This window comes from Schistocerca piceifrons, chromosome 4, assembly GCF_021461385.2.
Source record: "Schistocerca piceifrons isolate TAMUIC-IGC-003096 chromosome 4, iqSchPice1.1, whole genome shotgun sequence".
NCBI lineage: Eukaryota > Metazoa > Arthropoda > Insecta > Orthoptera > Acrididae > Schistocerca > Schistocerca piceifrons.
This window is the reverse complement of record NC_060141.1, coordinates 439,350,545-439,375,459: the sequence shown is the minus strand read 5'-3', so window position 1 is coordinate 439,375,459 and position 24,915 is coordinate 439,350,545.

Sequence of the window (24,915 nt, the reverse complement as noted above, 5' to 3'; positions counted from 1 at the left end):
TCATTTTATTACTTCTCTTCAAACCACATTAATCATGGAATGGAAACACACTGCAACAGAACGTACCAGCGTGACTTCAAACACTTTGTTACAGGAAATGTTCAAAATGTCCTCCGTTAGCGAGGATAAATGCATCCACCCTCCGTCACATAGAATCCCTGATGCGCTGATGCAGCCCTGGAGAATGGCGTGTGGTATAACAGCCGTCCACAATACGAGCACGAAGGGTCTCTACATTTGGTACCGGGGTTGCGTAGAGAAGAGCTTTCAAATGCCCCCATAAATGAAAGTCAAGAGGGTTGAGGTCAGGAAAGCGTGGAGGCCATGGAATTGGTCCGCCTCTACCAATCCATCGGTCACCGAATCTGTTGTTGAGAAGCGTACGAACACTTCGACTGAAATGTGCAAGAGCTCCATCGTGCATGAACCACATGTTGTGTCGTACTTGAAAAGGTACATGCTCTAGCAGCACAGGTAGAGTATCCCGCATGAAATTATGATAACGTGCTCCATTGAGCGTAGGTGGATGAACGTGGGGCCCAATCAAGACATCACCAACAATGCCTGCCCAAACGGTCACAGAAAATCTGTGTTGATGACGTGATTGCACAATTGCGTGCACAATTGCGTCTCGTCAGCCCACACATGTTGATTGTGCAAAATTTACAATTTGATCAAGTTGAAATGAATCCTCATCCGTAAAGAGAACATTTGCACTGAAATGAGGGTTGACACATTGTTGGATGCACCATTCGCAGAAGTGTACCCGTGGAGGCCCATCAGCTGCTGATAGTGCCTGCACACGCTGTACATGGTACGGAAACAACTGGTTCTCCCGTAGCACTCTCTATACAGTGACGTGGTCAACGTTGCCCTGTACAGCAGCAACTTCTCTGACGCTGACATTAGGGTTATCGTCAACTGCACGAAGAATTGCCTCGTTCATTGGAGGTGTCCTCGTCGTTCTAGGTCTGCCCCAGCCGCGTCATAGGCTGGAATGTTCCGTGCTCCCTAAGACGCCGATCAATTACTTCGAACGTCTTCCTGTCGGGACATCTTCGTTCTGGAAATTTGTCTCGATACAAACGTACCGCACCACGGCTATTGCCCCGTGCAAATCCATACATCAAATGGGCATCTGCGAACTCCGCATTTGTAAACATTGCACTGACTGCAAAACCACGTTCGTGATGAACACTAACCTGTTAATGCTACGTACTGATTTGCTTGATGCTAGTACTGTAGAGCAATGAGTCGCATGTCAACACAAGCACCGAGTCAACATTACCTTCCTTCTATTGGGCCAACTGGCGGCGAATCGAGGAAGTACAGTACATACTGATGAATCTAAAATGAGCTCTAATATGGAAATTAAGCGTTTCCGGACACATGTCTACATAACATCTTTTCTTTATTTGTGTATGAAGAATGTTTCCTGAAAGTTTGGCCGTACCGTTTTGTAACACCCTTTATAGAGGGTGGTCCATTGATCGTGATCGGGCCAAATATCTCACGAAATAAGCGTCAAACGAAAAAACTACAAAGAACGAAACTTGTCTAGCTTGAAGGGGGAAACCAGATGGCGCAATGATTGGCCCGCCAGATGGCGCTGCCATGGGTCAAACGTATATAAACTGCGTTTTTTTAAAAATAGGAACCCCCATTTTTTTTTACATATTCGTGTTGTACGTTAAGAAATATGAATGTTTTAGTTGGACCACATTTTTCGCTTTGTGATAGATGGCGCTGTAATAGTCACAATCATATGGCTCACAATTTTAGGCGAACTGTTGGTAACAGGTACGTTTTCCGAATTAAAACACAGAACGTAGGTGCGTTTCTACATTTTATGTCGGTAGTTCCAATGTGATACATGTACCTTTGTGAACTTATCATTTCTGAGAACGCATGCTGTTGCAGTGTCATGACCTGTAAATACCACTTTAACGCAATAAATGCTCAAAATGATGTCCGTCAATCTCAATGCATTTGGCAATACTTGTAACGACATTCCTCTCAAAAGCGAGCATTTCGCCTTCCGTAATGTTCCCACATGCATTGACAATGCGCTCACGGATGTTGTCTGGCGTTGTCGGAGGATGGCGATAGCAAATATCCTTCAACCCTCCCCACAGGGCCGGCCGCGGTGGTCTAGCGGTTCTAGGCGCGCAATCCGGAACCGCGCGACTGCTACGGTCGCAGGTTCGAATCCTGCCTCGGGCATGGATGTGTGTGATGTCATTAGGTTAGTTAGGTTTCAGTAGTTCTAAGTTCTAGGGGACTGATGACCACAGATGTTAAGTCCCATAGTGCTCAGAGACATTATTCTCCCCACAGGAAGAAATCCGGGGACGTCAGATCCGGCGAACGTGCGGGCCATGGTATGGTGCTTCGACGACCAATCCACCTGTCATGAAATATGCTATTCAATACCGCTTCATCCGCAGGCGAGCTATGTGCCGGACATCCATCATGTTGAAAGTACATCGCCATTCTGTCATGCAGTGAAACATCTTGTAGTAACATCGGTAGAACTTTACGTAGGAAATCAAAATACATTGCACCATTTAGATTGGCATCGATAAAATGGAGGCCAATTATCCTTCCTCCCATAATGCCGCATCATACATTAACCCACAAAGGTAGCTGATGTTCCACTTGTCGCAGCCATCGTGGATTTTTCGTTGCCCAATTGTACATATTATGCCGGTTTACGTTACCGCAGTTGGTGAATGACGCTTCGTCGCTAAACAGAACACGTGCAAAAAATCTTTCATCGTAACGTAATTTCTCTTGTGTTCAGTAGCAGAACTGTACACGGCGTTCAAAGTCGTCGCTATGCAATTCATGGTGCACAGAAAAATGGTACGGGTGCAATCGATGTTGATGTAGCATTCTGAGTACCGACGTTTTTGAGATTCCCGATTCTCGTGCAATTTGTCGGCTACTGATGTGCGGATCAGCCGCGACAGCAGCTAAAACACCTACTTGGGCATCATCATTTGTTGCAGGTCGTGGTTGACGTTTCACATGTGGCTGAACTCTTCCTGTTTCCTTAAATAATGTAACAATCCGGTGAACGGTCCGAACACTTGGATGATGTCGTCCAGGTTACCGATCAGCATACACAGCACACGCCCGTTGTGCATTTTGATCACAATAGCCATCCATCAACACGATATCGACCTTTTCCGCAATTGGTAAACGGTCCATTTTAACACGGGTAATGTATCACGAAGCAAATACCGTCCGCACTTGGGGAATGTTACGTGATACCATGTACGTATACGTTTGTGACTGTTACAGCGCCATCTGTCACAAAGCGAAAAAAGTGGTCCAACTAAAACATTTATATTTCTTTACGTACTACACGAATATGTAGTAAAAATTGGGGTTCCTATTATAAAAAAGAAAACACAGTTGATATCTGTTTGACCTATGGCAGCGCCATCTAGCGGGCCAACCATTGCGCCATCTGGTTTCCCCCTACAAGCTAGACGAGTTTCGTTCTTTGTAGTTTTTCGTTTGATCCTTATTTCTTGGGATATTTGGCCCGGTTACCATCAATGGACCACCCTGTGAAGTTATGTTAACAAACAGATTAAGTAACGTTTGTTGGTTGCTGGTTTGTCTTTCAGTAAGAAGCTTTCAGTACTTTCACATAGTCATATTCGCATTACGTCAATACGACAATGTGAGCAGCACCGTTAATACATAATAATCGGTCGTACGAGGTTATGAAAGTGGTATTCATTGTACATGGATTTCATAAATATCTTCCGTTGTAGCTCATGTTACTATTTGATATTCATGCAATTAGACGTTTGCCAACATCCCACTTTAAATTTCTTCGTATGGCAGCATAATACATTTAACAAGCGAGATTGATTTCAGTGACTGACAGTGCAAAATTATCCTACGTTGAGTACAGTACATTACATGTACCTAAGGTAAAGGCGAACTTCCAGTCCCTGCTACGAGCGTTATTCACCTCTATGAGTATATGCACTATGTGACTTTATCTCGCTGTGTAAAAATCCTTCGTGCGTTAGGACTCGCATCTTTTACGTATATCGTGAGTAATGTCAGTCCAATGGCACTTCTTCATTGTGCGTCCAACAACATACTTATCTCTGCGCCTGTTCGTCCGCCGGGCAGAGTGGCCGTGCGGTTCTAGGCGCTACAGTCTGGAACCGAGCGACCACTACGGTCGCAGGTTCGAATCCTGCCTCTAGCATGGATGTGTGTGATGTCCTTAGGTTAGGTTTAATTAGTTCTACGTTCTAGGCGACTGATGACCTCAGAAGTTAAGTCGCATAGTGCTCAGTGCCATTTGAACCATTTTGAACTTGTTCGTCTATTGACAACAATTACTTTCGGTAAGGAGCTCTCCATCTACATACCTGGGTTGGAACTTTAGTTGTGACAACTGTTTATTTACAAATTATATGAAATAGATATAGGTTTCGAAGTTTCAGTGTACTTCGGTATAGTCAATATCACTCTGTATAACCGGTCTCCAGTGATGTGTAGTTGGAGGATGCCTTTAGCAGCGCCAGTTTCGTTGATATTTCGATTGGAAAGGTCTTTTGTCTGACGAAGCTTCATTAGAGGAGTGGAGCTGAAGTAACAAGGTTGTAGCTCCGAGGAGTATAGTGGGTGGTACAGCACTTCCCAGTCCCATCGATCGAACAAATCAGTCACACAATTGTCGTCATATGTGCCCGAGCGCTTTCCTGCAAAATGATGGGCTGTTCCAGAAAGTATCGCTGGATATTTCTCTGAGCTGGTCTTCAGCTGTCTTCCAAAGACGACCAGCTTAGAGAACGAAGCGGCGACATGTTCTGCAGGACCCAACTAATGTAATGCAGCACAATGCTCGGTCGCTTAAGGCGAAAGTTGTGGCTGACTTAAGTCTTCTGATTTTAACTTCATTCCTAAACTCAAGAAAGCAAACTGCCAGGACTGCTACACACATTCGTCGGCCAATAGACCGCTCCACTCCAACTTCAAATGGTTCAAATGACTCTGAGCACTATGGGACTTAACATCTGTGGTCATCAGTCCCCTTGAACTTAGAACTACTTAAACCTAACTAACCTAAGGACATCACACACATCCATGCCCGAGGCAGGATTCGAACCTGCGACCGTAGCAGTCGCGCGGTTCCGGACTGCGCGCCTAGAACCGCTAGACCACCGCGGCCGGCCCACTCCAACTATCAACACAACTGTCACCGTCACGGTTTTCTACGACTTTCGCATCGATGGCAGCTTATTATACACAATGCTGGAAGGATTGTACACAATGCTGGAAGGCAGTAAAACTTTGTAAGACGTCTCTATTTTTTGTGAATTTTCCATAATGGTTAACACTATTAAAGTTCCAACTTATATAATTGTGTGTTTTCTATGGCATGTCCTCCTTTCATTATATTACAGAATTGCGAGTATATAGGAAACTATTGGAAAGTCAGCCTTCGTGCAAATCTTAATATGTAATGTTTTCGTTCTCTCATCAACGAAACCGTCAGGTTTTCAAAGCATAACTGACTGGCAAATCCCTGTCGGCTAACTGAAAGGAACTATCCCGCATTTTTCTTAAGTGAAACCACTGAAAACTTAAATGTGGATGGTTTGTCATTGATCTGATTGCTGTCCTTCTAAACACCTGACCTTTATGTTACCACTGCGTCACTTCCTTCTGTTTCGTTACACAAACCTGGCAGGTAATATATTAAAATCATGGTTTGAGAAAATATTATTCTTGATCTATAACGTCTAGGACGTTGCAATTACCGGCCGATGTGACCGAGCGGTTTTAGGCGCTTCAGTCTGGAACTGGGCGACCGCTACGGTCGCAGGTTCGAATCCTGCCTCGGGCATGGATGTATGTGATGTCCTCAGGTCAGATAGGTTTAATTAGTCCATTATATTTCGGGCATGCAGCGGCGCAAATAAAATTTCTTCTACTGATATTTCGGCCGCGTATCGTCCGGCCATCTTCAGAGCGAGTCTTGTGACTCGCTCTGAAGATGGCCGGACGATACGCGGCCGAAATATCAGTAGAAGAAATTTTATTTGCGCGGCTGCATGCCCGAAATCTAATGGATTATTCATTACGCCGCGAGAAGTTGAAAATGCACAACAGGTTTAATTAGTTCTAAGTTCTAGGGGACTGATGACCTCAGATGTCAAGTCCCATAGCGCTCAGAGCCATTTGAACGTTGCGACTGTATGTCATATTGCATTACACAGTTCACTTATTACAACAGTTTGCTAGCGAGATGAATTTTGAGTGCACATTTAGACTTCTTTGTCAATCTGGGACAACATGCATATAACTTGATTTAAACTGTGGCGGGTTTCATTCACCATCTACAGACATACGCTATGCATCATATCTTGTAGTTCGGTATATAACGTACAACACAATTACGCTGTACTTCATAATTTCAACAAATTTTTCTTCCACAATTTTGAGAGTACTTTCAAATCTTTAACGTATATTTCTCCAACTTATTGTCAGTACTAATTTTCTGAAATATAGTTATGCAAATTACAAATCATTTCAAAAGAATGTTATTACAAATCACGTAGACACTTTAAAAAAGTCAAGAATTTTGCTGTGTACGATAAATTTCTGACCAATGATAATGTCGGCACTGTAATAACATCGTTGGTGCATGAGAACACGACCACTGTTGTTACTGCAAGTTGACCTTGAGTGAGGTCGGACGTGATTAATGGAGAAAACGCGTGCAAAATTATGTGAGTCAAACAAGTTGCGATAACATATTAGGCAAGGGGTTATGAATATAACGAGCAGTAGCATGATTGCTAACACAATAACAATCTTAGAAGAGTTTCAAGACTGTTAATGGAAGAAGAGCACTGCATGGAAAAATACGAGTACATCTAATTCATCTCGTAAGGAAAAGAAGGGCATTTTGCCTAAGAACTGAGGGCATCAAATCATTTCATCGGGCTGGCAGCTGCTCCACCTAAAAGTAAGAGTGCAGTTTCACAAAATTAGAAATGTAAAAGATCTGACAGAGTAGTTGATTTATTTTTTTAACATTATAATTTTAGTTGAACTGTAATTCCTAAGTCATCCCTTCCAGTTGTAGGATACTACAACTATCACTTTAATAACCAGGTGCCACAGTAATAAAAGGGACCTGCGTATTAAATTCCACAGAGGGCCAGAAAATATGTCGTACGATATGCTACTTTAGTTAAAAAAGTTTTTAAGTGTAATTGAACGTGCTTTTTCAAAACAAGTAAATATGACAACATTTATTATCTATCTCAGAAATACTAATCAAGCATCAAAATTAATGGTTCGGAAAATTGAAATTACTAATTACTAGCATTAATTAATTGTATGCATTCATTTATGTGTTGTGTGATTCTTTGCTTTCGTACTTCCTGCGTTATCTTCTTCCATTACTGCTGATTGTGACATATTAAGTGTTCAGTTATTTTGTTTGTACTAATGAGTGTCGTTTATTAGAAAGTAATTGTTAGTGGAACCTGAAGACTGTGAATATTACTGTGAGGTAACGTTGCACTTGTATTGCCCGAAACAGTACATAGTGCCACAAAGTGGTAGACGTTGCCGCCTACATAATATTCTTTCTCTCAAAATATCTGTTTCATATCTTTTGCCCGTTTAGAAACTAGTGACGGCGTTATTTCACCATGCAACTATAGTTTGCTGTCCGCAGCTCGTGGTCGTGCGGTAGCGTTCTCACTTCCCACGCCCGGGTTCTCGGGTTCGATTCCCGGCGGGGCCAGGGATTTTCTCTGCCTCGTGATGACTGGGTGTTGTGTGCTGTTCTTAGGTTAGTTAGGTTTAAGTAGTTCTAAGTTCTAGGGGACTGATAACCATAGATGTTAAGTCCCATAGTCCTCAGAGCAATTTGAACCATTTATAGTTTGCCAATTTTCAAGCTCATAATTAATAACATTCTCGTTAGCTTCACAATACCAGTTAAAACAATTAATACAGCTTCTGATTTCGATTGCTATAAGAGCAAGGAGTATTGCTGGCATTATGACTTTCCGTATTCGCATTCTGCTGACACAATTTTACTGCTATATTAGTTGAAATAAATTGTTATTCCGCAGCTATATTCCAAACCACTATATGCGAAGCGTAATATATTTCTATGGATGTCTGAGTGCAAATGATGTCCCAGAGAGCGTTACTGGAAACTAAACATGCATTCAGAATTTATTTGGTAGACAAATTGTTGTAGTAGTTAAACCGTAATAAATAAATAAACGTAATTTCTAATAGTTATTTGCCTAATGTTAGGCAGAGTGACATAATAACCGAAGATTCTAAATATTGTAGAGCAAGAGTAACACCCTCTCTAGGCGTTGTTGTGGATTTCTGTCCAAAGACTGGTTTGATGTAGTTCTGCACACTAGTGCACCCCGTGCAAACCTCTTCATCTCCAAATAACTTCTTCAACCTACGCCCTAATGAAACTGCTTACTGGATTCATCTTTTCGTATTTTTTTATATTTTTTACCCTCTCTACATGTCTACAATACAATATTCTTGATTATCTCGTTCTCAGAATGTGTCGTATCAGACCATTCTTCCTTTTAGTCAAGGTGTGCCACAAATTTCTTTTCTCTCGAATTCAATTCAGCACCTCTTCATTAGTAATGCGATCAATCCACCTTACCTTAACCATTATTCTGTAACGCCACTCTTGTAAGGCTTCTCTTCTTGCTTGAGCCGTTCATCGTGCGCATTTCACTTCCGCACAAGGCTGCACACCAGACAAAAACCTTCCGAAAAAGCTTCATTACACTTTCATTTACATTAGACGTTAATAATTCCTCTTTTTCAGAAATGTTTTTCTTTCTATGGACAGTCTGCATCATATAACCTCTGTATTTGAGCCATCATCAGTTATTTCGCTGCCCAAACAGCAGGCTTCATCCACTACTTTTTGTGTTTCGTTTCCTAATCTAAAACCTGCAGCGTCTCCCGATTTAATTCGACTACAGTCCATTACGCCTGTTTCGTTTTTGTTATTGTTCATCTTATATCCTTGTTTCAATGCCCTGTCCCTTCCGTTCATCTATTCTTGTAAGTGTTCTGACATCAACGAGTCAAAAGTTTTTAACTCTTCTGCCTGAACTTTGATTGCTTCTACAAATTTCTCCTTGGTTTCCTTTACTGCTTGCTAAGTATACAGTTTGCATAACATTGGCGATGTTTCACTTCCGTCTCAAAAAGTGCTACTTCCCCTGCATCCCTTTCGCCGATCTATAACTGGCACCTGGTTTCTGTACCAAGCTGCCTGTAATCTTTCTGTCTCTGTGTTTTACCCATTCTTCTCTCAGAATTGGAGAGAGTCTGAAGGTATGGGGTGAAAGCGTTACCTGTCGATGTTAGGTCCTCTTAAGCTACTGCAACCTATAAATCAGCTGCCGATGAAAATCGTGTCAATTTAAATGGCTGCGAGAGACTGTATTTTTGAGTATCACGTAAATTCTGTTGTAGTGTCAAAGGTGATCTAGATTTCCAGTGGCAGAAGGAAATGCGGTAGTTTCACCGTCGCTTAATAGCACGGCTCATCGTGACCGATGTCCACTGCGGGTAGTGTGCCGTAATTGCGGAGCCTACAGAGGGCATGGCGCGATCGTAACACGCGGGTGGGCCGTAATGTGCTTTGAAATCACAGGTAGCGGCTGCATTACAGCCTCATCAGCCCGATGATTGCGGGCAGCGGCAGCGGGCGCAATATCCAGAGCGGACGCCGGCACCGGGCGCCTGTATTGGCACATCCGTCAATTAAGCGTGGCGTGGGGCCGGCGGGGCTGTCGTGGACTTGTCCCTGCCATAAATCCATACCTGCCGTGCCGGGTCATGCGTGGCCGTCAGACTTCATTAAAACTAAGACGGTCCGGTGTCGCCTCAGCCGACGGCTGACACGTCCCATGCGTCGCCAGAGCCGCGTCTTTGTCGCGACGAGGCTCCTGTCGATAAGTGCTGTTTGTGCACGTCAACACGTCCTCGGCAGGGGAATATTTTCCAAACAACTTCGCCACTTTTTCCCTTCCTTTCAGCCGCTCTCTTAAATGACGCGAATGAGAATGCTCCAAAATCATCACAAAGGTTTAACTTCGAAGCCAAATACTGCAAATTCTGCAAACTTGTGAACTACAAGTTCATGTTACAGGAAATAATAAAAAAAAACCGAGATGACAAATTTACTTTGGGACCAGCGAAAGTTTATCAATTTTGTTAAAATGAGTGAAAGCCCCCGAAAATGCTAGAGAAAAATTTATTTAACCTCTAATAATTCCTTATTAGAAAGAAATGTAGCACATACGTACAGGGCCCTTCAGCTGCCCCTACCGATGTCATTTTATGCAACCTGCAATGCTTTATTTAGTCTTCTAAAACAACGTGCAAGATTTTAACAGTCACTTGCTCGCTACTATCAAACTATTAGTCCTGCAGAAAAAACAATCAGGATATTTTCTACGATATTTAATGTGGTCCAATTTTGTAATGAGATACGCTACCACCAGAGGCCGTATTTTCGACTAATTAAAAAAAAAGAAAAAAAAAGTAAAAAAATATTCAAAACTGACTTTCAATCTCAACCCCACTGCCACATTCTGCCACCACCGGTCATGATTTCTAGAATGTTGTTTATAGCACTCTCTGATACCACTATACTAAAATTTGCCGCTGCACGAACTATTTCATAGAACTGAGCTTTTTGGTCTTCAATATTAAGCTACCGACCTCATCGAGCACTTAGAAACTCTAAAATTGATGTTTGTGGTAATTTTACCTAACAGTTTTGTTAATTTTAGCAGAATAAATAACCCATTACATCGTTGTATTTGTTAGGCCTTCTATGAAACTGCTGTGCTTGTAAGGATTAAAATTGCATCGAATTGTCAGCTAATTGGTTTTAGTGTAACGTGTGGAAAAGTCTTTTTTATTTCACTACCCTTAAGGTAACGTTTAAATTAACACCATTAATGAAGTAGCCGACTGTGCTTTTGGCGCAACAGCCCAGTCAATAGAGAGCAAAAAAAATTGAATGTCGGGAATAATTCGGCAGTTGGAAATTTTTGTACAGTGGTACGAGGGAGTGACACGAATAACATACCAGAAATACTGACTAGCGAGAGATGAGTGTGCTGTTGCAGCTGCGTATGAATGTCACTTTTGTAGTTTTTGTTGAAAAACGCGAGAATCATTCTTTCCAGCGAAAATGTATCCCAGTACAAAATTTTACTGTATTAAATTTCCTACGAAAAGTTACTGCTCATTTTTTTCTGTAGGAGTAAGGGTTTTCCGCGTAGCAAGCGAGAGTATATAAAAATCTCGCACGTGGTTTCTGAAGGCCGGATATAATATTGCATGTCGCATGAAACGACATCGATAGGGGGAACCGATCATCATGTATAGGTATTGTAACCTAGAGGATAGTTAAATAAGAACACGTGATGTCTTTTAGTCAGCACGTGTCTAGTGACTGATTTTAGAAACATTGAAGGAACGCTGATTGGAGACTGTCTCCACTAGTTTCCACCATTTTTCATCGTTTTTGTTGTTTCCGGAACCGCGAGACCGCTGCGGTCGCAGTTTCGAATCCTGGCTCGGGCATGGACTTGTGTGATGTCCTTAGGGTAGTTAGGTTTAAGTAGTTCTAAGTCCTAGGGCACTGATGACCTCATAGTGCTTGGGTTGGGTTGTTTTGGGGAGGAGACCAGAGAGAGAGGTCATCGGTCTTATCGGATTAGGAAAGGAAGCCGGCCGTCCCCTTTCGAAGGAACCATTCCGGCATTTGCCTTGAGCGATTTGGGGAAATCACAGAAAACCTAAATCAGGATGGCCGGACACTGGATTGAAACGTCGTCCTCCCGAATGCGAGTCCAGTCCCATAGTGTTCAGAGCCATTTGTAAATATTTCGTGATATAGACATTTACGTGCTGTAAAAAAAAAATTAAGCCATTTGAAATCCATCGTTAGTTCTTTCGGCACAAAATTTTATATTCAATAAACTGCTTTATATATTTAGAACTAATTATATAATATGTGGGCAGTTAAGGCACATATCATCTTGTGCCTTGAAACAGACGAAGGTCTTTTTTTTAATGGAACATGTTACACATGCGAATAAACTGAATATCTCTGATGTCTTAACAATAGTTCACCAGTCTTGAAAATGGAAATTTGTTGTAGTTTTCAATAGCCTCTGTTTCAAGATGTATTTGTTACTACCCTTTCAAAAATATTTTGTACAATTTGGTTTCACTTACTGACTACTGGTTCCTAGCTCATGGACGACTAAATAGAGTATTGACAATGTTCTTCTGTATTGAAACGGTACCAAATTTCAATGAAATATTTGTTACCAGGTACACGATCGTATTCTACTTTGCAACAATTTTCACATTTGGAAAAACCTTATTTTTCGAAGTAATTCTTGCAATTTGAGAAAAAGACTGCTGCATTTAACAAGTGAATATCATCATTGAAAAATGGTGTATGGAAATGTATTAAACTTGTTACAGAGCTTCCTAGCGCGGGACGTCTGAAATATGTCCCAGAAAATTTGATCAGAAATGGCTAATTTCCTGTAGATTTCATTATAAGAAGGGTCCCTTACTTGATTGGTCAATAAGTAAAGGCCTCAGGACATTTTGTTAAAACTTACTTATTCTTAATAGTTAGAATATGCTGACAAAATTACGTAGCATTTCCTTCAGGTATACTATTTTTCTACATTCTGAGGCCATATGCTAGTTTTGCGTAAGAGCATGTACACTGCTGGAAAAAAATAATACGCGCTTTTAGCAGTTTATATTTCACTTAATATTTAGAACAGTGCATATGGAGCACATGGCCTTCCGCTGTGGTCGAGCGGTTCTAGAAGCTGCTAATCTGGCAGGTTCGAATCCTGCCTCGGACATTGATGTTTGTGATGCCCTTAGGTTAGTTAGGTATAAGTAGTTGCAAGTCTAGGGGACTGGTGACCTCAGATGTTAAGTCCCATAGTGCTTACAGCCATTTGGACCAATTTTTGGAGCACATGAAATATTAAATTTACAGGCCAGTGGCACAGGCGGTTCTGAGGTAATAGGTGTAGACCTATGCCGAAACACCCGTATTAGTAGTTGATGCAGTATCCACGGGCAGCAATGCTGACGCTGACTCTGGTACCCAGATCGCGAAAGCTGTCCTGGGATATGGTGCCACGCATGCACGACCTGTTCACGTAGTAGTATGAGGGTTGTTGGTTGATGAGTCTCATACGTCACTTCTAGTCCCATCTTACCTGACACGTACTCGATTGAAGAGAAATCGGGAGATCTGCTGGCCAAGAACGTTGCTGCACGTCTTACAGACACGTTGAGTTTCACGGGCAGTGTGTGGGTCAGCACTATCCGGTTGGAACAACTTGTTGGACAAGACTGGCAAAAGTACGGGTCTAACAACATACTGCATGTACCGAGCGCTGGTTAGCGTCCCCTCCAGAAACACCAAAGGTGAAAGACAATTGAAGCTTATAGCCTCCCTCCCCCCCCCACCCCCCACCCCCAGCCCACTCACCACAGACCGTAAGGCTTGGGTTGGGCCCTATGACTCTTGGACGAACACATTTTAAGAGACAGCATTAACCAGGTCTACGTCGTACACCTTATTGTGTTGGCAGACGAGCCAACACCGTGTTACTGGAGGAGGCCGAAATGCACGCGTTTTAGCTCACGCAGGCTGGCGTGAGGAGGGAAGGACTATACTGACGTGACGTCTGGAACATGACAAGAAATTAGAAATCAGAAAGCGGACGTAGCTAGTTTGATACTTAACTTTAATCCATTAATGATGAACGTCGCTCTTGACGGTACATGATACACAATATTGTCTGTTCAGAATTCATTCTAATTGCTGAATATGGCGCCTTGCTAGGTCGTAGCAAATGACGTAGCTGAAGGCTATGCTAAACTATCGTCTCTGCGAATGAGAGCGTCTGTAGACAGTGAGCCATCACTAGCAAAGTCGGCTGTACAACTGGGGCGAGTGCTAGGGTGTCTCTCTAGACTAGACCTGCCGTGTGGCGGCGCTCGGTCTGCAAACTGATAGTGGCGACACGCGGGTCCGACGTATACTAACGGACCGTGGCCAATTTAAAGTCTACAACCTAGCAAGTGTGGTGTCTGGCGGTGACACCACACACCTAAATGGCGATTACTTGGGTGCGGGCAGAATCTACTTTCATTGCTAAAGATCACGGCGTGCATTTCATCTTCCAAGCACTAGTCGAGCCGCGCAATTCGATGCTGTTCTGTGGGTGGAAGATGGGCTCAAGGTTTGAGTGCCCTTAGTCCCTCTCTAACAACCGATTCGCAACAGTTCTTGCCGACACGTCTGAACTCATAAGCCCTCGTCTCCGTGCTGTTGTATCTGTACGATCTGCAACTGTTGCCCGTACAATACGACGATCTTGGCGAGCGTTTGTGCTGTATGGAGGTGCAGAACCTCGTATAAGGTTGTGAGCTTGTTCACGTGACCAACGATACCAGCATCCTTGCACCACTAATGAAGCATATGCAGTCTGTGTTGCGGTTCTCCGAAAACACCAAGGCACCACTCGAAATGCCACAGCTTCACCCCTTTTAGCCTTGCTCAGTTAGGTGTAGAATCACGTGTGCATCTCCGTGGAATTGTTGCGTTCTTGCTTCACACGTCTGCATCACACAGCACCTTCTGGCTGTGAAACTTCCAATTAAAGGGTAGACACAGATGGTGCTGTAGTAGCTGTCACTACGCTATCTGCTGGCGGACGGGACTGAAAGCTTTATCAGTAGTTTACTATCATCAGGATCATCGGATCAAAGTCGATGTCGTCTTTCCAGGTGTACTATCTATTTTCCAGCAGTGTATTCCTTGTCAATAGAATCTCTGCCCTATACTCGAAACTATGATTTTAATGCATGAATTATTTTCTCACCATCTTCAAAGTGTTTCCCAGATAGAGAATCCTTAGGCAGATGAAGTCCGGGACGCCAGTTATGGGCTATAGGGTGATGAGACCAATCCAATCTGCCGATCTGTTGGCGCTTTCTGAGGCATGAGCGTGAGAGTTGTCGTGTTGGATCCACATTTATTTTGAATTCTGGTCAGACCGAACACATTTGATACGGTTCTTCAGAGGCTTCACATACGCCCCTAAATTAATGATTGATCCATTTGACAGCTCATTCACAATTATGACACCGTTACTATCCCAAAAAAACTGTTATCATGACTTTTCTATCACAGTACCTGCGTTTTTTTCCGGCTCAAACTGATGTACCCAGGCTTCGTCAATTGAAGCGATCCGTAACTGACATAAATAACTCTCCATTCATCTCAAACTGCTCCCGCAGATATGATGAAACGGCTTTTCTTTGATTCTTGTGGTCTGTTGTGAGCGTTGTTGGAACATGTCTTGAACACGCTTTTTAGCATCCAAGAGTCGCAATCATTGTACATGTATATCCATCCAACGCTCACAGATAGCCGTAGAGCCAATGATCGGATTCTGATGAGAGGGTGTGCGAGAATAACGCCATCCACGCGGTTAATTGTGTCAGTAGCAATGGCTGTGACTGGACGTTCCGAACGTGGAATTCAGTCTTCGTATAGCCTGACGCTTTAACTCAATTTACCAACCGCCCAACAGTACTGCTATCAACCTATTCATTTACCATATACTGTTTATGGATGTGCACAACCGTTTCTTTTCCAGTACATTACTTATGCTAGTAACGAGTGTCTTGCATATGTGTCATTACGATGGCTGACAACATGTCTCCCATCTGTCGAAATTGGTCAAAACTCCACATACACGCAGAAGAAACATCATATTAGAACTACCTAAAACGATGTATTGCTTTATATGTAAAAAGGGCTGTAAAAGTATATTGAATGACCCTGTTAGATACGAGGCACTGTACATAATGAATAAACCTCGCCATCCATGTTTTGGAAGAAACATTTTTCCAACCGTCAGTTGTTCGTAGATATGAAACCCATAATACATTATCGCTATAGAACCTGCAAGAATTCGTGTGAGGCTCTCTTCTTCTTCTTTTTGCTCCCCCTGCTCAACACAAAAAATACTTTATTGTAAATAATTATATTCGGAAGCTTGTATCTTTCAGTCGTTTTTCCATTGCTCATTTTCTTTCTAATTACAGCAGCAACAGTCACTTGCTGCATAGTACCATCATAATTATTTTACACGCAGTCTTCCAACTTGGTACTGAGGCGTCTGGGAACTGTATCACTTCGTGAAACATAGCTACAGCAACGTGATCTTAAGTACCGAGAAACTTGAGAAATTTTCGATATTCTAGGTTAACGGTAACGTCCCGTTTCCACCAGGCATCCTGGCGTAACAGAGCCATTTGATTTTATTGAATAGCATATTATTCAAATCTAAAAGCGATTTTGAAAGGCAGTTGTATATTCTACTAAGCAAAACAAGTTTACCCATATATGAATGAACGAATGAGCATGTCGAGCGGCTTTTAGATCCAAACAAATTCGCTGGATGCGAATAAATTGGCGCCAGCTGTATTACGTACATAGGTTCTCCCTCTTACTGAAATATTTCAGTCTAATCTCTATCGACTGTCAGTCAAGTTCAATGTAAACACAAGATACGAGGTACTTGGGACTGCCAAAAGGCAAGTCCTCCAAGAACGAGGCAAAAGCACAGATGACAAAACTCGTTACAAGGTTGTAAATGTGCGTAAGTAACCTTTGTGAAATAGCCTCCGAATACGAATAAAACTATTAGCAGGTTGAGGAACTTAACACTATGTGTTTATTTCACTGTATAGATCCTATCGTTAGGACTTTTTCAGTTGTTACACTGGAGCAAATTAACAACAAAAATTATAAACAACAAAAAAGCAAGGCAAAACACAAGAAGTAAGAATTGGTGTACAAATGGCATGATTTGTTACTATTACTTACACTTACCTGAGACTGGACTAGCACTCGGGGGGATAACAGTTGAAATCCCCATGTTGTCGTCCACATTTAGGTCTCTAAGAACTTCCCTAGATCGGTAGGCAAATGCTGAGATGCTTTATTTGATAGGAATGTGGCAAATTCCCTTCCCTAATCACAGTTTATGCTCTGATGACCACGTTAACAACAAGAAGCTAATTTCTATTCTCCCCTCTTGAAACAATGCTAAATGGAAGTGTGACGTACTTTTCTTTATGTTATTACTCGCCTTTTAATAAAATGACAATCGTCGCGATAATCTGAAACGACTTCAGCCCAGCTACACTGCCCTACGTTAGGAGGCGGGCGTACATTTTCAGCTTCAGTGACTGCCCTAGTAATTTCTCCTACGGTAATGTCCACCTGAGTCTCGTAAACAGTAACGATCCCATTAAGACGGAGCATCGTCTTCGCATTTTATGATCGAGGGCGTTGCCATGGAACAGCACGACCGCGACAGAACCCTATTATGGCAAACTGTGCAGCCAAGCAATTCATAATAACTAGAGCAATGCCTGTCTGCATCCCGAGACGTGTCGCCCTAAACAGCGCGGAAACTCTGCGCGGCTACAGTTGAACATGGAATGCGAACCACATGTATCTGCTGGCGACTTCTCAATTCGGTAATACGTGAGGGCCAGATTAAAGGCAGACTGTACGAATTTCTGCTGTCAGCCGGGGATTTGAACTCGCGACCTGTCTGTCTCTAGGCATGCGATTTACCGCTAGACTACCACCCCGACACCTCTGCGGATCAGACGGTAAATTCAAAGACCCCAGCATATCTCATTCTGTAGCGCTGGGGCGTTTTTAGAACACTTAGTGTGACATCGGTGTAAAATATATGAGTTATTCTGCAGGTTCGTTCTACAAATGTAATCCAGTGTCCCCGATTTCAAACTGAGCCCATTTTTACCCGCTCCATACCCTGTTCGAAAATAAAGAAGCGATAATATATTGTATCTTCAACCTAAAACAATATGCAATAACGCTTGAACTCTGTTTAAGATTGCCAAGCTGCAGCCAATAAAGACTAACTCATAACAGCAGCCAGCCGATGTGGTTGAGGGGTTTTGGGCCCTTCAATCTGGAACCGCGCGACCGCTACGGTCGCAGTTTCCAGTCCTGCCTCGGGCATGGATGTGTGTGATGTCTTTAGGTTAGTTAGGTTTAAGTAGTTCAAAGTTCTAGGGGACTGATGACCTCAGATGTTAAAGTCCCATAGTGTTCAGAGCAATTTGAACAATTTTTCATAACAGCAGATGACGTTCACTCTCATATTGCGTATGGCATGGTACCTCATAGCAGTGCAACAGTCGAAATACAGTGCTGCAGTAGTGATCCTCTCTTGTCAACGTTATAAACGAACCATTTAGTTCAGTTTTGCAAGTAACATCCCCACAGTTGCAAAGAATCTATTGGAAAAGTTTTGCATGCGTAAGCTATATTATTGTCATGTTTAAGTAAGTCAAAAAGCTATTCTGTCTTGTTGTTGATGATGATGATTATGATGATGGCTGGTGTTTCAGGTCGCTAAACAGTGACGTCATTAATGCCCTTACTTGGAGTAAATACAAATGAGGGTGATAATAAGAAACAAAAATATAACGAAATGTAAATCAGAGTGGTATCGACATACAAATAGTGAGACTAGAAGGCTGTGTGAGACGAATATCAATCATAAGAAGCTGACAGAGCACTATCGAATAACCAGGTAAAACTCAAGGATAAAATATCATAGCAGACACGGTTAAAATTGGTCGTATGTCGTGGCCGGGTGAATACTTAGAAATAATGGAGACCTAACCGTTCTGTGACACATTAAACACCACACCCAGTCTTTTGGGGAAAAGTGCAGACGTTGCACACAAATTTAAATCACCCTCTCCTCAATATCAAAATAGAGGGCAGGTCCTATGGGACACGTAGAACTGCCCTCAGGCCATCATATAAAACACACTCGGCTAGAACACGTCGTATCAAAAGCTGCACTCACATCTGTTACACGCTGGTGGTTCCTAAACACGTAAGAAAAGGAGGCAATGTCTTCCGCCAAGCCGTATAAGGACAACTTCTTCAGTCCTTCGCTGTCGGAAGGAGGTAAGCCACGGTCGCGCTGAAGGTTTCGCTGAACACATTTTATTATTCTCACTTCTAGCCACTGAGTCTTCCACCAGCACGTGGTGTTCTGGGTCACGTTATGTGAAAACAGCCTGCAAGGGGACTTCCCAGCGAGCAGAAAGTGGAAGGGAGTAAGCATCCTTGGCAGCCGCGTCTTTCTCCCGGATCCCTAAGTGCCCAGGTACCCAGCAGAAAATTACTTCCTTTTTCTTAATCTGCAAGAGGAGAGCATTCTGCTCTATCCAATCTGCGGGGTACGTTTGACCAATATTAAGAAGATCACTTTAGGATTCCGTTTTCTTCAGATTTTCTTTAAAGAAAGACTCAGCTACCATTATAACTTGTGTTACGGTGAAGGGTCAAGTTATAGTAATGCACGGATCATAAAAGAGTTATTTCAATATGAGACCCAACCAGGATCGAAATATCCTACTCTCAGTTGTTATTTATACACGAATTGGTACTGGCAGTACGTGCAGAAACGGTTCCTCCTCTACAAACAGGAAGTAAAGCAAATTTATTCGTTTGGTAAAAAACAGCGTCTATTGCAGTGCCACCAAAATCTCTGAAAGCTCCATCAGATATCCGACTACGTACCCATCTGGTAAGTGTTTTCCATAGATTTACGTCCTTCATAGACCCTTGAAAGAGAACACTCAGGCGTTAAGATAAAAGACGGGTTAGGACGCGTTAGAGGATCGGATCATCCGTATGGCAGCAGCTTTAAGCTCCTACTTATGGGATTAGATTTATCCTCTGCACATCAGTAATAACACATCCGATGGGATCTCTGATTCTGTGAAATAGTGATGTCTCAAGCGACTGCATCCACCATGTACTAACAGCGGTGTTGTACTTGTTGTGCAGGTCTACCACAGAGAAAATTTTTGTGATAGCTCTTCCGCAAATTCGCGCAACCGTTAACGTAACTGCATTAGTGAGCGTCGAGCAGCAGTCGGCCGAGGGCTCGTAGCCCCGGAAAATAGTCGGAAACCACCGAATCTCACAACGTTCTTCACCTGCTCCAGGTACTGCCTCAGCTTACTCCAAGTACCGATCGCGAGTCACCGGTCGTCCGACTTATTTCTTTCAACGGTCGTATTTATCTTTTGGTATTCATATCGTCTCTACGAAATTATTGCACTCGGCATCGTTTATAATGTTTCGCATTTCCTAATCTTAATCTGCTCCTGTTATTTCTCTGCTCTGCTTCTCCTTCCAGAGGCACTTCAATTATTCCTATGAGTTGTAGCGGGTATACCGCTAAACTGTGCCTTCCTCTGATAAGCGTCTCCCATAGACTTCTGTCCTCACCTCTTAATCTCAGTATTTCTTCATTTTGTACCGTCCTCTCCCTTTAATTTGTATCATTCATCGACAGAACCACATTTGTAATACACTCCTGGAAATTGAAATAAGAACACCGTGAATTCATTGTCCCAGGAAGGGGAAACTTTATTGACACATTCCTGGGGTCAGATACATCACATGATCACACTGACAGAACCACAGGCACATAGACACAGGCAACAGAGCATGCACAATGTCGGCACTAGTACAGTGTATATCCACCTTTCGCAGCAATGCAGGCTGCTATTCTCCCATGGAGACGATCGTAGAGATTCTGGATGTAGTCCTGTGGAACGGCTTGCCTTGCCATTACCACCTGGCGCCTCAGTTGGACCAGCGTTCGTGCTGGACGTGCAGACCGCGTGAGACGACGCTTCATCCAGTCCCAAACATGCTCAATGGGGGACAGATCTGGAGATCTTGCTGGCCAGGGTAGTTGACTTACACCTTCTAGAGCACGTTGGGTGGCACGGGATACATGCGGACGTGCATTGTCCTGTTGGAACAGCAAGTTCCCTTGCCGGTCTAGGAATGGTAGAACGATGGGTTCGATGACGGTTTGGATGTACTGTGCACTATTCAGTGTCCCCTCGACGATCACCAGTGGTGTACGGCCAGTGTAGGAGATCGCTCCCCACACCATGATGCCGGGTGTTGGCCCTGTGTGCCTCGGTCGTATTCAGTCCTGATTGTGGCGCTCATCTGCACGGCGCCAAACACGCATACGACCATCATTGGCACCAAGGCAGAAGCGACTCTCATCGCTGAAGACGACACGTCTCCATTCGTCCCTCCATTCACGCCTGTCGCGACACCACTGGAGGCGGGCTGCACGATGTTGGGGCGTGAGCGGAAGACGGCCTAAGGGTGTGCGGGACCGTAGCCCAGCTTCATGGAGACGGTTGCGAATGGTCCTCGCCGATACCCCAGGAGCAACAGTGTCCCTAATTTGCTGGGAAGTGGCGGTGCGGTCCCCTACGGCACTGCGTAGGATCCTACGGTCTTGGCGTGCATCCGTGCGTCGCTGCGGTCCGGTCCCAGGTCGACGGGCACGTGCACCTTCCGCCGACCACTGGCGACAACATCGATGTACTGTGGAGACCTCACGCCCCACGTGTTGAGCAATTCGGCGGTACGTCCACCCGGCCTCCCGCATGCCCACTATATGCCCTCGCTCAAAGTCCGTCAACTGCACATACGGTTCACGTCCACGCTGTCGCGGCATGCTACCAGTGTTAAAGACTGCGATGGAGCTCCGTATGCCACGGCAAACTGGCTGACACTGACGGCGGCGGTGCACAAATGCTGCGCAGCTAGCGCCATTCGACGGCCAACACCGCGGTTCCTGGTGTGTCCGCTGTGCCGTGCGTGTGATCATTGCTTGTACAGCTCTCTCGCAGTGTCCAGAGCAAGTATGGTGGGTCTGACACACCGGTGTCAATGTGTTCTTTTTTCCATTTCCAGGAGTGTACTTCTGAACTTTTTCCTTCTCCGTATATCCAATGACACATTTCAGTTTTGTGCATTGTTATGCTTCATATGTAAACTTTCAAATCGACTTCTTCCGCTCCATATCTGTATTTTGTAGCAGTAGAGTTGTTTTACTGAAATAATATATGTTCGACTGTACCAATCAACTGCTGTGTACATGCACCACTCATAAAAGACACTGGCCCCCCTGTTGCACAATTCCAAAGAAAATCCTTTCAGTGGCAATCAATGCCGAACAGCACGACTGTCATGTCAGCAGAGTCAAATACGTCAGCTGTTTAATCGAAAGAATCGCCAGTAAAACCAGCGTATAACAGAACAAAAATTTCTTAATTCTCCGCGGTTTTGGAAAATGTGATGTCAATCTTACAGGATACACCACGGTGATATCAACACAGTACGCGAACAAATATGGAGAGCCCTTCCGAGTTACTTGATCTCTCCCGCAAAGGAAAGTCTGAATTTTCAGATTCTAACTTCGGTTGTGAGATGTCTGGTAGTTAAAAGTACTGTAAACCACTACAGCAAGGGTTTCATTTAGTTACTTACACCTAGCACACTTTGAAATTAAATAACATTGTGATCATAAACTTAAAGCGAAAATTTATGTTCTCCCTGATCGTCAGCTTATGCTCAACATGGCATATACGAGCGTGCATGATACTCAAACAATGGAAATTTCAGGTTGGAGATATCGGAGATGACAGTCATATGTGCATGAGCTGTGCTTGCTTGTGTGTGTGTGTGTGTGTGTGTGTGTGTGTGTGTGTGTGTGTGTGTGTGTGTGCGCGCGCGCACGCGCGAGCGCGCTCTTCCTTTTCTGACAAAGGCTGTGGCCGAAAGCCAATGTGTAAGTATATTTTGGTTGTACTTGTCTGAAACTTAATGTGTCAACTTTACAGTAAGTAGCAGTCTATCTTTACCTTACATTGCTTCGTCCGTGACAGTCCCTAGACGTAGGTCATCGGACTGTATGGAAATGTTAATAAGACATGTGGTTTGGGTCCATATGCTAGATAATTGCGGACAGCTAGGAACAACATTTACCACATAATAGTTATTACGAGCTCTAGCAACAGCTCTAGGTTTCATCTATTCCTACGAGCAATGGTAAATGACGCTTTTTGGACTGCTTTGGTGATCTTAGTATCACACATATTGTTTCAATACGAGTCCAAGCTCAAAAGATTATACCCAAAGGTAGCCTGTGACAGTTACTATTTTATCCTGGAACTAACCATAGTACATCTTACCTGTCTCCTAGTGTCATTCACTACTGTAAATCACGATGTAATATATTGAGCAACATTTACACGTATCGAAATGAACCTGAAGACATAAAGCAAAGATTACTGTTCGCTACAAAGCTAAGTAGTCTAACCAAGTGAAAAGGACGTTTTTCACTTCCAATAGTAATATCGAGGGATTGTGATCGCAATCTCTTGAAACCCAGCATTGCCCAATTTTCTTCTCAATGTGTTGACCGGTGGTTCTGACTAGTGCGTTTCAGCGCTCTGTTCGTTCTGTACTACGTGCTCCATGAATAGATAGTTGCTCACAAAAGTTCCATTATAAGATTATGAAGAGAAGTATGAGGCAGTTTTGCCTTAGTTAAGCTTTTATATCTTTTCACTTGAAGGCCTCAAATTGTGTAGGTCTTTCACGACAAACGCCGTTCCCCGAATAGCGCCCGCTGCTGTGGTCCGTAAAGCGAGGACGACCAACCTGTGAATCACATCAGAGCCCAGAAGGCGACCAAGGCGGCAACGAGACTCTTCATATTCAAATGACGCACTCCCCCTGCGGCCGATTGTGGGGTCTCTTCGTGGGAAGCGCCGATGTCTTGATTCTCATCACGCTTGCGACGACGTATTCGCGTCGCTGCAGGCAGGCCGATTGGACAACTCATTGGAATCAGAAAGCTCCCTATTGGAATTCGTATCTCTCGATTTGTGTTTCTCTCCTGTTCACTACCGGACCTTTAATCATGTTTGGTGTAAAACGAAAACCAGATTTTTGTATCGGTATTAGGGACTAGAATACCCAATGCAACGCACACCAACTCGGCCAGCCACTGTAAACGCACGCTATTGTCACAGTCTCATTTTTACCGTGTCACTTCGTTCAAGCAGCATCGTAAGGGAATGAATTCTACTGGCCAGAGGTCTGTCGAAAACACGGTTTCATGTAGCAACAGTGCTCTTGGTTCAACAACTCAGGCTAAACATCTCGCTCAGGTTCAAAAAGGGAGTTATTCCTGCTGCTTTGCTACAGTAATGTAGAATTTGGAAGGTCGATGAGTGGGTGCTGAAGTTAATATCCTATTTCACGGAACGCATTAGATATTGGCCAAATTTTACCGACTGCACACTCAACAGTGACGCAACGACGTAGCAGATAAGCAAAAATGAAGGATAGGTATGTTTTGGGAGACATCGATCCTCAGTAATTACGGTAAGTATTAGTTGATACTGATGGCACACACTTTATTAAAACTCAGTGAGAGATACGTGAAACACTGCAACTGGAAACACACAAACAAAAAATGGTTCAAATGGCTCTAAGCACTATGGGACGTAACATCTGAGGTCATCAGTCCCCTAGACTTAGAACTAATTAAACCTAACCAACCTAAGGACATCACATACATCCATACCCGATGCAGGATTCTAACCTGCAACCGTAGCAGGCGCGTGGTTCCGGACTGACGCGCCTAGAACCGCTCGGCCACAGCGCCCGGAACACGCAAACAAAACATGCCAGTCAATAGGTGGGAAGAGAGAGAGTAGTTTCAAACCAAAGATATCTCACACTTCACTGCTTCAGAGATAGTTTTCGTCTAGTTACGTCTCCACAATGTAATTTTCGTCCTCTCTCGTTCAGTATTTTTGTTGCTC